Genomic DNA, 13,899 nt, shown 5'->3' with positions numbered 1-13,899 from the left:
GACCACTGAATCTGACCAGTGAACCAAGATGGAACAATTTGTTGGTTTTAAAAGCAGCTCCCGGGTGGCGTAGCGTTACTCGGCCTAGCGTAGCATGATGTTAGAGTTCAGCTTGCGGTTAGGAGAGTTTTAAATCCTGACGATGCCACAAGAAGTCAACTCAAGATCCAGATCGCACCCTTTCTGCTTGGTAGTGACTGATCACGTCAGTTTTTTTTTTCCTTCAGATAAGTCTAAGTAAATCTAGAACTTCTTCTAGGAAGAAGCAGAAATTTTGGTGCTAAGTTGTCGGTAAGTAAAGAATCTGGTGGTTGTGTGTTGCATTGATGACACAGTGGGACATTGCTAATGCTAGTGCTACAAAAATGGAACACTTTCGACATAAAGCAATCTGCATTTTCAATCAAAAGCCTGAAATGAATGAGAAATTCCAACATTGAACTAGTGGCAGAAATGTAAACTAATATACACTGCAGTTCTGTGTCACAATCGCGCTAATTTACATCTAAGAAGACTTGACATTGGTTCGTTAGCGAGCTACGAGATGATGAGTGTGATGGTTTTGATGTTGGACCAGTGAAAGCTTTGGAATCTATTCTGTTAGCAAAGGACTTTTCTGTCTAAACACTTTCGTTCCTCTGGGACACACTGTAACCCTCATAACTGATTAAAAATGAGTGCATTTCAAACAAATAAATAAAAACCTGACAAATCTGTCGCCCAACGGACGAGCACGTAAGCCGCTTATCAATATATTCCTCCGGATGACAGCATGAGGATTGGATCTCCTCTAACACGCGTTAATTCCTTTATATCAAGTCTTTCGGGCAGGAAGCAGACCCCCTTCTACAAGCACATGCATCAGTTTCACATCAGCAAGGTCACTTTGAAATCTCTGGCCTGTCGTTTTCTTGCAGCATTGATCTCCAGGCTCATGAGATTATCATGAGGAGAACATACTCAAAGATGAGTGTAAATCCATCATAGTGACACATCCTGTACTACGCTGCCATATTGGCCACATAATATTCAACACTAAAATACAGACCTGTTTTTGAGGTTCTCATGTAAGATGCTGGACAGGACAGTTATACAGTTTAGGGTCTGTTATGCATTTTAAAATAGGATAAAGAGGCAAGACAGTACAGGTAAAAAAAAAAAATAAATAAATAAATAAATAAATAAATAAATATATAAATAAAAAAGATAGTAAGATTTTCTTTTTTGTCAGAATTCTGGTTGATTTGTTATCTATAGCGTGTTTTCAAAAAGCTTAGTGATTAAAACAACAACAAAAAAATATTGTTCGAAACTTTCAAACCTACTTCGCAATCATGTCGCATACGCACAGTGATTTAAAGTTTTTTATTTTGCATTTTTTATCAAATATTTTGGTATTTACCTGGTGTTTTTCAATTTGATTCAATTCAAATTTATTTGTATGGCGCTTTTTACAATTGACATTGTCTCAAAGCAGCTTTACAGAACATAAACATAGAACAAAAGGTTAATATAAAGAATAATATCGTCGCTGTCGGGCGGAAACCTCATATGTCCAAATTTGGTCAATTTCATATTTTTTCACATATCGATGCTATTGGTCAGTCCCCACGTGGGTCTGTTATTTTTACAAGATATTAACCAATCTAAAGTCTTGAAAATAGCTTGAGCGCAAATCTCATAACTCCATTGGACACTTCAACTGTCCACCTCTTCCTCACTCCGCGGGAGAGCTTCACGTCATATTTCTCCTCAAGAAGAGTCGCAATGAAGCAACACGTCTTCTGAGGTAAATGTCTTCAAAACACTGGGCTCAAAGAAAAAAAAATCTTGACCCCTGCTAGTTCTGGTGCTCGTCTGAGGACAGGAATTTAGCGCAAGACAATCCACTGCAACGCGGACTAAACCCTGTGCACTGCAGATAAGGTACGGCGTTTTTTTCCTGAAAAATAAGAGACACGAGGATTCCACCTGACAGCGACGATATAAAGAATAATAAAATACAAAATTCAAAAATAATATTAAATATATTTAGTTCACAATGTGTATGTATTTATCCCCCAATGAGCAAGTCTGAGGTGACTCAGGCAGCAGTGGCAAGGAAAAACTCCCTTAGACGGTAAAGGAAGAAACCTTGAGAGGAACCAGACTCAACGGGGAACCTCATCCTCATATGGGTGACACTGGAGGGTGACACTGGAGGGTGTGATTATTAATATACAGTGAAACAAATGTAATTTTTAATCTTTTATTGAAATTAAAAAGGTATTCAAAAAGTTTTAATTAGTAAATGTAAATAATAGTTCAATTGAAAAATGAATTATATATATATATACTTTTCATAGATTTTTGGTTTTTACTTTACGTATTGTTTTTTTTGTTTCCCTGCTTTGGGATTTCCCAGACTGAAGTGTTGATTTTTTAAAAAAATCTTTTATTACTTTTCTCCCCACTCTTTTTTTTTTTTTTTTTTTAAACACCATTTTTGACATGTGATGCGCTGTTGCTGGTCTAAAATAAGGAATATGGATTTAGTTCAGGTGATGCAAAAAGCAGACCAGAGCAACTCCTTCAGTATCAATTGCCTCCATTATCCTGACTGGCCCTGATGCCTCTTTATCGCTATAAATGGCTGCTGAACACCACCATGAGCAGACTTCCTCATTAAACAGTGCCTCAGACGTTGTGTTGTCTGGGAGCTGATGTTGTTTTTAAGTGAAGTAACAGCCTTCATCTCGTTGCCGGGGTCAGACCGAGTCCACATTGCTGGTGCCATTATACAGCATCTCTTTGTCTCTTCATGGTGTGACCTCATCCACATGAAAAAGAAAAAAAAAACCACTTATTAGCATTTTATTAGCATCAAGAAGCCGAGCTCATCCGTGGTGTTAGCCGTGCTCGATGCCTTTTTGTTTATTGTTTTCTGATATCGTCGAAATGGCTTGCTTTCCGTCTCAGAAAAAAAATGCTTTGTTAACGTTAAACCGGTTTAAACGTGATTTTAATAACCGTTTTTAATAACAGTTTTTCTTTCATTTCAGTTTTCTGTGTAGTTTATTAAATTTTAGACAGAAAAAAAAAACAGTCACAACTATAAAAATAACAACTGTTTATAACCGTAATTGGAACAAGGATCTTGTTTTTTTTGTTTTTAATAAACCCGCTTGTTTAAATGTGTTCTCATTTCTCAAAATCTCACAGAGAGATTTGTACAGCAGACACTCCACGTGATTTAAACCCAATAAATAACAGATTACGAAAATATGTGCCGTTATGTGACAAAGAAAATCTTCTCGTCGTTCTTGAAGACGTTTAAGGAAGGAGTCTCCAGTGTCACTGAATTGTAGCAGTCGGAGGGAAAATCTTCAAGATGGAACGTTGCTGGAGAAATGAGAACCTCAACGATCTTTGAACAAGCACAATTATAAAAAAAAAACGTTTATAAATCAAAACAAGTTCCTGCTTCGAACTGCATAGCGGTTAAAAACAATTGTTCCTGTCCTAATCTCTGAGAAGTGAAACGAAGAGAAAAACCAGACAAAATTCCAATTTAACGTTAAGACGTTTTTTTGTTTAATAGCTACTGTAATATAAGTGATAACATGTTGTACCTAACTGGATAAGAAGTATTAAGGTGCATTTTTCTAAATGTATAAAAAACATAACATTAATCAGAAAACCTTAGGCCGTTCTTGGGAAGTATCTCTGAAATGGCGACTTAAATCAGCCAAAACGAGCATCACACTTAGCTTGATTCTGATCACCACTCAATCACCCAAAAAAAATAAAAATAAAAAAAAAATCACCACACACTATTGGTTTCATCTCTTCCTCCGAGATCGCTCTATAAGCCTCCACAGCATAGGTTTAAAAATCCACATAGAGATTGTCATAGCATGTAATAATGCACTGGCATTTCTATTCACATGTCATTAAACACACATTTGCATTGTATTTGCTATCCTTGGCCCTGTGAATTATTGCTCTGTCAGCCATCTATCGCTCGCTTAAATCATCCGGCCACATGTTGGAATGGAAAAACGCTGCCACTGTGCTTTAACTAGACCAAAATCCTCTCACCGGTGTACGTAGGACCAAACCGAGGCGTTCTCGTTTCCATTTGGATTTGGTGTACAGTAAAACAAACAGCAAGAGGAAAAAGTAGACTTCATTTCTCAGTGTAGAAAAACATCAAAAAGCAGAGATCGATAGATAGATAGATAGATAGATAGATAGATAGATAGATAGATAGATAGATAGTCATGGAGCAAGAGACATGGATAGATGGATAGAAAGAGATAAAGATGGGTGGTATATAGAGATACAGATTGATAGGTGATAAGATAGATGAACACCCGACAGACAGACAGACATACACAGAGCATGAGATATGTGGATGGATGGCTAGATAGATAGATAGATAGATAGATAGATAGATAGATAGATAGATAGATAGATAGATAGATAGATAGATAGTCATGGAGCAAGAGATATGGATAGATGGATAGAGAGAGATAAAGATGGGTGATATACAGTATAGAGATACAGATAGATAGGGGATAAGATAGATGAACACCCGACAGACAGACAGACATACACAGAGCATGAGATATGTGGATGGATGGATGGATAGATAGATAGATAGATAGATAGATAGATAGATAGATAGATAGATAGATAGATAGATACTATAGATAGATAGTCATGGAGCAAGATACATGGATAGATGGATAGAGAGAGATAAAGATGGGTGATATACAGTATAGAGATACAGATAGATGAACACCCGACAGACGGACAGACAGACAAACACAGAGCATGAGATATGTGAATGAATGGATGACTAGAGATAGGTAGGTAGATAGATAGATAGATAGATAGATAGATAGATAGATAGATAGATAGATAGATAGAGTTGAATGCTGGTGGAAAGCCTCGCAGCCGAGGGCTCAGAGCCCATCCGTGCATGATGGAGCCATCTGTTTGAATAGACTGTCAGGAGAAAAGGCCTGCTGCTGCTTCTCCTCTCCACCCACAACGCACCACATGAAACATGGCACACACGATCTGGAACGTTACACCTCGGCCATGCCGAATTCTCTCTTCTGATTGGTCAGAAGGTGGTGATTAGGTGTCGTTATCTCTGCAGGGACTCCGATGCTGAAGATGTGTAGCGTTAAGGGGAGGAGTCTCCAGCGTCAGCGCTCTGTAATAAGTGTAGTTACTGCTTAGAGAATAAACATTAGATTTTGTGGCTTATTGCTTTAGTGGAAGGTCGAATCATGACGTTATTTAGAAATAGTCAGGAACTGTGCTTCATTTCCAGCTAGCAAACACACCCAGGTCTGACAGGAATCTTGAAAAAAATTAAATTCCGTCTAAATCGAGCTAGTTCTAGCAAATCCAGAGAGGATTATTAACAATCAGTGTTTATAACCTGACGTAATGCGTTCTAGCTAGCTGAGAAAACGTAAAGATAAATAAGGGATTATTTGCGCTCCTTTCGTCCCACGCGATATCCCCTGCGATAGTTTTGCTAACAAGAAAATCTGATTGTATAGTCTGACACTTGTATGTACAGACTGACACTTTCCATCCTGTCCATCCTTCTGTGACTCGCCACCATCGCACTGGGATTATCTTTCTCTGTTTTTTTCTTCTGCACTTCCTGTTTGAGGTCATCAGATGACCAGACTAGCGTGTAGCGTCCTTGTGGAGTGGTTCATGATCAGAGTGTTTGGTGTTCGGCTTTAGGGAAGTAGAGAAGTCCAGTTCAGGCTTGAGTAAATATTCTGCTGCGTTAATCCCGCGGGTAACGAAGCACGCCGCTGTCTTTCTGTCTGATTTCGGCAGCGTGTGAGAGACGATGATTTACACAGGAGGCCAACTGCCAAAAAAATCACACAAAAAAATAAATAAAAGAAAAATGAAGTATTGTGTTTATGGTGGAACTCAAGCTGCTGCCAAACCTCGGTGATGTACATCATAAATGTAGCTATAAACTGACACTTTTCTCTCTACCTCTCTTTAATCTCCTCCTCCCTCCTTCCTGGTCTGAGCTTCAGTTTCATCCCATCTCTCTTCTCATTCAGTCTCAGAGAAATCAACAAGGATGAAGCGCACAAAAAGTGCTGTATCAGGAACTTCCCTGCAAGTCCTCGTTCCTCGCTGTAATGACTTCTTGTTAACTTCAGATAACAAAGTTGTTGTGGTGAAGCTCAGATCAGCAGCCCGGGCCACGCTGAGCCTCGAACACGAAGAAGATGATCAGTTCATAATGGCTCAATAATGAACTAACAGTTTCTGGGTGGTTTGTTCCACAACGAGGTGATGGCTGGGAAAATTAAATCGCTGTTATCTCGCTAATGTCTATTAACAGACAATGATACAGAAAAAAAAAAAAGCGTTACGGCTTTGGATGCGATCCGTTCGGCCAGAGCTGATCTTTCACTTAACTGTATGGTTTTGTCTTGAGATCTGGAGGGAAGGAAAACAAATGAGAAACAAACAAACAAATAAATAAATAAATACCAACCTTAATCATTTTGCTGATGAGAAACAAACAAACAAACAAATAAATACCAACCTGAATAGACAAACAAACAAACAAATAACTAAATAAGGAAATAGATACCAATTGAACATTTTTGCAAATGAGTAACAATAAATTATTTTTAATTAGTTTTGCTATTGGGAAACAAACAAACAAAGAAATTGATAAAGAAATAAACAAACAAATAAATAAATAAATACCAACCTGAATCGTTTTGCTGATGAGAAACAAACAAACATAAGTAAATAAATACAACCTAAATAGACAAACAAACAAACAAATAACTAAATAAAGAAATAGATACCACTTGAACATTTTATGCAAATGAGTAACAAAAAATAAAAATAATTAAATTATTTTTAATTAGTTTTGCTATTGGGAAAAAAACAAACAAACAAATTGATAAATAAATAAATAAATAAATAAATAACATCTCTTCTGGATATGTATACTTCATGGAATGTATGAAACATAGCAAGCATTTGTGTTTTAAATGTATTAATTAGCAAAAACAAAAAACCCACATGCTACGCTCGACGATCTTGATCTCGAGTAGTCGACAAGTGAAAGAAATCAGGCGTCTGGGATGGATTTCAATCACAGCTCTGGTAAATCATTCATTTCTAATGGAAGTCTGAAAAACGGTCATGAATATATAACGAGAGGGGCATAAATCAAATCTGTATGCAGCTACGTGTGCAGACGTCGGTGCCTTTTCAATCACTGCGGTCTTAAGGGCCGTAATCTTTGATATTCAGAGAACCCGGACGTAGAGTAGAAGAAAAAAAAAGCTGGATGACAATCTCAGTGAGATGTGTGCTGTTTATTCAGACGGTTTGAATACTGCGCGGTCCTGTGGGTGCGACACTCCCTCCTCCTCGTCACTGTCATTTTCATAGCACAGCATCACTCCGAGTGATGAAATGTGGTGCAAGTGAGGCCTGTTAAACAGTAATGAACAGTCATGACAGCTAAACGTGGCGACGGTACGCAGTCACGGCCTGGGCGTTCATGTGTGTATCTGACGTGTGTAAGCATTTATGTTCACTCATCCGGCAGACGCTTTTAATTCAGAACACTCACCAGAGAGACAGAATCAAATCACGCAGGATGAGCAGGTGATGGTTAACAGCTCTGGAGAGAGAACCAGCGGCTCTGTGACTGACAGGACGTTCTGCTCATGAGCACAGAACCTTAACACCGCATTCTTACTGCGGGAGAACCTCTCACACACATTGGGGGGAGGGGGTTATGCTGTCTTTAATACCTAATGGTACGTGGATGGATTGATTGATGGATGGGAATATAATACATAGTTGGATGAATAAAGTGTGGATAGATAGATAGATAGATAGATAGATAGATAGATAGATAGATAGATAGATAGATAGATAGATAGATAGATATGAACATAGAGAGAGAGAGTGAGTGCACACAGGGTTTAGATGGGTGTGTCTATATAGCCAATTTGGATGGACTGATTGTGTATGTATATGTCTGGGTGAGTGGAAATGATTGTGTGTGTGTGTGTGTGTGTGTGTGCATGTGCGTGCGTGCGTGCGGCTGCCACGACTGTACTGCGTGTCACCTGCATTGCAGCAGAAGCTAAAATTAGCGCTGTGTGAGAGACAGAGCTGAGACTCTCTCATCCCTCACATCTGCCCCATCAGACAACTCCATCTACAAGGCATTTCTCACTACACACACACACACACACACACACACACACACACACACACTATCCGTATATCAGTCTACACAATATGGCTTTATGTAGACACACCCACCTAAACACTGCGCGCACACACACACACACACACACACAGACTATTTGTATACAAGTCTACACAATATGGCTTTATGTAGACACACCCACCTAAACACTGCCTACACACACACACACTCACACACACTATCTGTATATCAGTCTACACAATATGGCTTTATGTAGACACACCCACCTAAACACTGCACACACACACACACTATCTGTATATCAGTCTACACAATATGGCTTTACATAGACACACCCACATAAACACTGCACACACACACACGCATACACACACTATCTGTATATCAGTCTACACAATATGGCTTTATGTAGACACACCCACCTAAACACTGCACACACACACACACACTATCTGTATATCAGTCTACACAATATGGCCTTATGTAGACACACCCACCTAAACACTGCACACACACACATACACACACTATCTGTATATCAGTCTACAAAATATGGCTTTATATAGACACACCCGCCTAAACAATCGTGGACGAATCATATATGAAAAAATGAATCATAATGGAAATGAAGGGAAAAAGATTAGAGGCTTTATATAAGGATATGACCTTTACATGAATCATCATTATTTCTCTTTTTCTTTATTATAGTCATGACCCAGTGACCTGTCAGTAAGCATCCAGTACACACTGTGAATGATCAGGACACCATGTTGACACGTTCATAAACAGATCCTCAGTCTATTGGCACTCGTTACTGGTTGGTGTTTGGCACTGGCAGCACATATTCCACTACATTAATCCCACAGGTAATGATGCTCGCTGCCATCTTTCTCTTCATTTTTGGCAGTGTGCATGACATGATTTAAAAAGAGTGACTGCGGTCTGACGCCAAATAGCTCAGCTGACCCGGCGCCACTCAATCAACCCCTTTTAAAGCGACACAGATTGCGCTGGTTAGCGTTACAGAAGGCTCGAACACTCACGATCCTCAAAAGAAGGCGGCGATGACATGCCGTTAACACACCTATAGTATTTTTTTTTTTTTACGCAATAGTCATTTGTCATAACTGACATTTTTATAAATCATAAACATTTTTTATCCATTTGTAGTTACGTTTATTGTTACGGAACAACCGTGAAAGAGGTCTACTTGTTATAGTAGCTATAAATAATTCACTTTTATTTTGAGTTGCTTGTTCGGGATATAAATGATGCTTTTTAAATTAAAATTCATACCTAATGAGAAAGCCGGAGGCAACGGTGGAGAGGAAAAACTCTCAGAGACGATATGAGGACAAAACCTTGAGAGGACTCCGGTCTCGTCTGGGTGACAGGGAACAGTGCGATTATAAAGTCTGTCTTGTTTATCAGTTGTTCATTCTCCAGACTCTGTGTTGTTTCTCTGAGAGTTAATAAGACGCCGGAACGCCGCTTGTCATGATACCAATGAAAGTGATAAAGAGCTTGCACTGGAGACTCCTTCCAAATAAAAACCACCCCCTTATTTACATATGAATGGTCGTATCAATTAATCTATTTAACAACGTTGTCTGATGTTGTAACCATAGAAACAAGTGTTAATATAGGCCTATAAGAGCTCTTGACCAGTCAGATTAGAGTATTCAACTGCAATTCAAGTGGTCTAAGCTGTGTGTAACTGTGGAGCCAGGCAAACATATTATAAGGCATTATGAGGCATTATAGGGCATTGCGTAGTGTGTTATGACCACAGAATTAGTCCCGTACGTATTCAAATCGCTGGCTGCTTTTCACCGTCAGCCTCCGACGATTAATTATTTTCTTCAATCCCATAATGTATAAATGGTGTTCTTTAATTAATTCCCAAGCATGCCTTGTTCAAAGTCAGCTCTTCTGAGGTTTCTAGATCGGTTTGAAGTTCGAGTCATGTCACCGTTCTTTAAAAACCGCAAAGGCTGCACTAATTTATTTATATTCCACTTGTTTACATGAGCCTGTTCTCAGGAACCATGACAAAAAGCAATTATAAAGCTCTCACACCCAAGCAAGTTTGCACTCCCCTGCCTCGTCTCTCCGGCACAATCGGCAGAGCCACGTGGGTCAAATTCTCCCTGCAGATGATCCTCCTTCGCCAGATGACTCGTGGATGAGAGAGAACGCGTATCTGTAGGGAGACGTCGGATTGTGAAATTAGCATAAAGCACTGGATTCCAATCTGCAGCGTCGCTTGTGCTTGCGCGTCTAATTAGAGCCGCAGTGTAATTTCCAGCTAAGTACATGCGCTAATGTGTGTATATACACCACGCATACACTGATATTACAATGCATCATTTACAAAGAGCTAGATTTCAGGGTGTGTTTATCTAATTTATTGTGTTAATAATCTCCCATGAGGTTCGATCCTAAAGCCTGCAAGAATAAAACCGCTTTTTAATGGGTTTCTCTCTTTTATTAAGTCAGTCCCTTTGTTTTTGTTTGTTTGTTTGCTTGTTTGTTTGTTTCGGGCTAATTGATAAAACGCTCGGGAATTTTTTAGTACAATGTCAGCCATTTCACATAGAATGTCAAACATTTTATTCATTCATTCATTCATTCATTTTCTACCGCTTATCCGAACTACCTCGGGTCACGGGGAGCCTGTGCCTATCTCAGGCGTCATCGGGCATCAAGGCAGGATACACCCTGGACGGAGTGTCAACCCATCGCAGGGCACACACACACACACACACACACACTCTCATTCACTCACACAATCACACACTACGGACAATTTTCCAGAGATGCCAATCAACCTACCATGCATGTCTTTGGACCGAGGGAGGAAACCGGAGTACCCGGAGGAAACCCCCGATGCACGGGGAGAACATGCAAACTCCACACACACAAGGTGGAGGCGGGAATCGAACCCCCAACCCTGGAGGTGTGAGGCGAACGTGCTAACCACTAAGCCACCGTGTCCCCTCAAACATTTTAATTAGTTTTAATTTTAGTCATTTTAAATAGATTGTCAGCCATTTATGGTAGAATTTCTGCCATTATATAACATTTCAGCTATGCTAGGTGGTAAGCCAGCCATCTTGAATAGAAATTCAGCCATTTATAAAACATCAGGGATTTCAGTAGAATTTCCAAAAAGCCATTTTAAGTGGAAAGGCCAGCCATTTTAAGGAGAATTTCAGCCATTTTATATACATTTTCTGCCATTATTTATAACATTTCAGCCATGTTAAGTAGAAAGCCAGCCAACTTGAATACGATATCAGAAATCTCATATAAAATAAACCTTTTCAGAAGAATTTCCATATATATTTTATATATATAACTTAAGCAATTTTAAGTAGAAAGCCAGCCATTTTAAATAAAATTTCAATCATTTTATATAAAATTATAATCAGACATTATAAGTAAGATTTTCACCATTTTATGTAGAATTTCAGCCGTGTTCTATAGATTGTAAGACATTTTATGTAGCAATCCAGTCATTTGAAGTCAAACGTCAACAACTTTAAAGGTGGGGTGCACGATGTTTGCTTCAGAAAACTGAGTCGGGCCGACAAACAAAACAAACGTGTAGCCAATTAGCATAAAGGGGCGTGTCTTGTCAATATGCGGCGGAGAGAGTGTTCAGTGCACATGTCTGACATTAGCATAAAGGGGCGTGTCTTGTCTATATGTGTCAGAGAGAGTGTTCAGTGCGCATGTCTGACATTAGCATAAAGGGGCGTGTCTTGTCAATATGCGGCGGAAAGAGTGTTCAGTGCGCATGTCTGACATTAGCATAAAGGGCCGTGTCTTGTCAATATGCGGCAGAGAGAGTGTTCAGTGCACATGTCTGACATTAGCAGAAAGCGATTGAAACATTGACATGGCGGATACCTGCCGTTACCTCTGTCTCTGGTTCTAGGTGTTGAACGTTGTCTTCCGCATGAAACGGAGCTCAACCTTTCACTGTACAACACACAGTACTACATTTGTATTACCATAGTATTACTCATTGAGTTCATTTACTGATAAAAATATCCCCTCAGCCAGCTGCCCCAGCAGGTTCCGCCATAATAGTTGCCTGGGTTGCGTATGTATGTGTGGGGCGGAGCTATCAAAACAGGGGTGACACCCATTTGGGTTAGGGGCGTGTTTGTTTTGGTGATTTCAAATGTCAACATTGGCTTTCAAACATCGTGCACCTCACCTTTAAAGTAGAAATGTGACAACGAAATGTCACACTACGTACAAGACCCATCGACTTTGTCGTTAACCGACAAGTAACCAGTGAATGAAGAAATGAAGAAAAAATAAAGCTTTCAGGAAATTTTGTATTTTTATTTGCACAAGATCAGCACTTTAAACTAGGAAGTGCAATCTGAATCTAAAGATACCAGAAACTCATCGCCAATTCAAAACCAATTCCCGTTACCATCACCTCTGTTCTTTACTGGTCTGATAAACAGGGCCCAGTGTGTGGACGGAGTGTGTTGAGAAGACCAGATGGCGGTACAGGCAGAATTTCATTTTAAATGCTGTCACGCTGCATCTCAAAGAACATCTACTTTATAATCACAGATAATAAGAATAATCCGGAAAAAGTAGCATCTGTAGGAGGGAGCAGCAGGTGAGAGAATCAATTGGTACAGTTTTTAGTTTTAAGTCTAAACTTTCTATAGAAATTATTTGCATGGCATTTTTCCATGCATCTCTGCTCACTCGATGAAAAACCAAATGTTTTACTAATTGAGGTTTGATCCACAGTAGTTCAAACGCCAGTAAGCATAAAGATGTGAGAAAGACATCTTCGCTCATGAGACTTTGGGTTTTGGCCAGAGGGTTTTTTTTTTTTGGATGACTTTTCCAGACAAATCTTGGTGGTGTAATTAATATGGAGCTAAAAAAAGCACAGATTTAAAGTGGATGTGTAAGAATTCATAAGTTCACACAGATAATGTACGGTAGAGGCTAAAAAAAAAAGGTTAGTGCTAGGTCTATTTTATTTCAATTTCTTAACATTGGAGTTGATTCTAAACATACATAAAATACAGAACAAGGACAAAACACCTTATTTGTCTTTTGTCAAATACAGCAATGCTGTTTGTTGGTGCTCTGTAAACACTAAGATTTCTACCATGGGAAAGTTTTCAGCAGTTTCTCTGTAAATATATCGTTAGCATGAGAAAATCGATCTAATATCAGAAGAATCAAACACTCCAGAACAAGCTTGCAGTAACAAGTGCTAATAGTAGTTTCATACTTTTTAGTCTACACCAAATTGCTTTTTTTAAAGAACATTTGAAAGTAATTGTGATTTGTTTTTCGAATTAAGAAACGCCCGTGATGATGAATCGACTCGTTCTGACCAATCAGATTTGAGTATTAAGCTACGGTGTTGTATAAACATGCTCGAAATCTGTATTTTTCTTACTGTAAGGTTGAAGATATTTAAGAAACTCCAGCTGAGATATCAGTCTAAGATTCCATCAGATTACTTGAAGCTCCTCCTGATTGAAGTTTGAGTATCTGTGGAGAAACAAATTGGTGAGGTAGTTTGATCTCTGAATTGGGAGTGCGGGCCATTGGCACCGACTCGCTCGTCTCTGAAACATCAGCCAGCAGGAGATTAA

General features: G+C 39.1%; 1 protein-coding gene across 1 annotated transcript in view; it reads left to right on the top strand.

Annotated features, from left to right (window-relative positions):
* The window catches only part of LOC132846622 (pro-neuregulin-3, membrane-bound isoform), a 270,076-nt gene that overhangs the window by 94,010 nt on the left and 162,167 nt on the right, over positions 1 to 13,899 (top strand). The window lies entirely within an intron of this gene.

The sequence above is a fragment of the Tachysurus vachellii genome, chromosome 6, assembly GCF_030014155.1.
Source record: "Tachysurus vachellii isolate PV-2020 chromosome 6, HZAU_Pvac_v1, whole genome shotgun sequence".
Lineage (NCBI taxonomy): Eukaryota > Metazoa > Chordata > Actinopteri > Siluriformes > Bagridae > Tachysurus > Tachysurus vachellii.
Note: the sequence above shows the minus strand (reverse complement) of the source record. Positions and strands in the feature narration are given on the sequence as shown.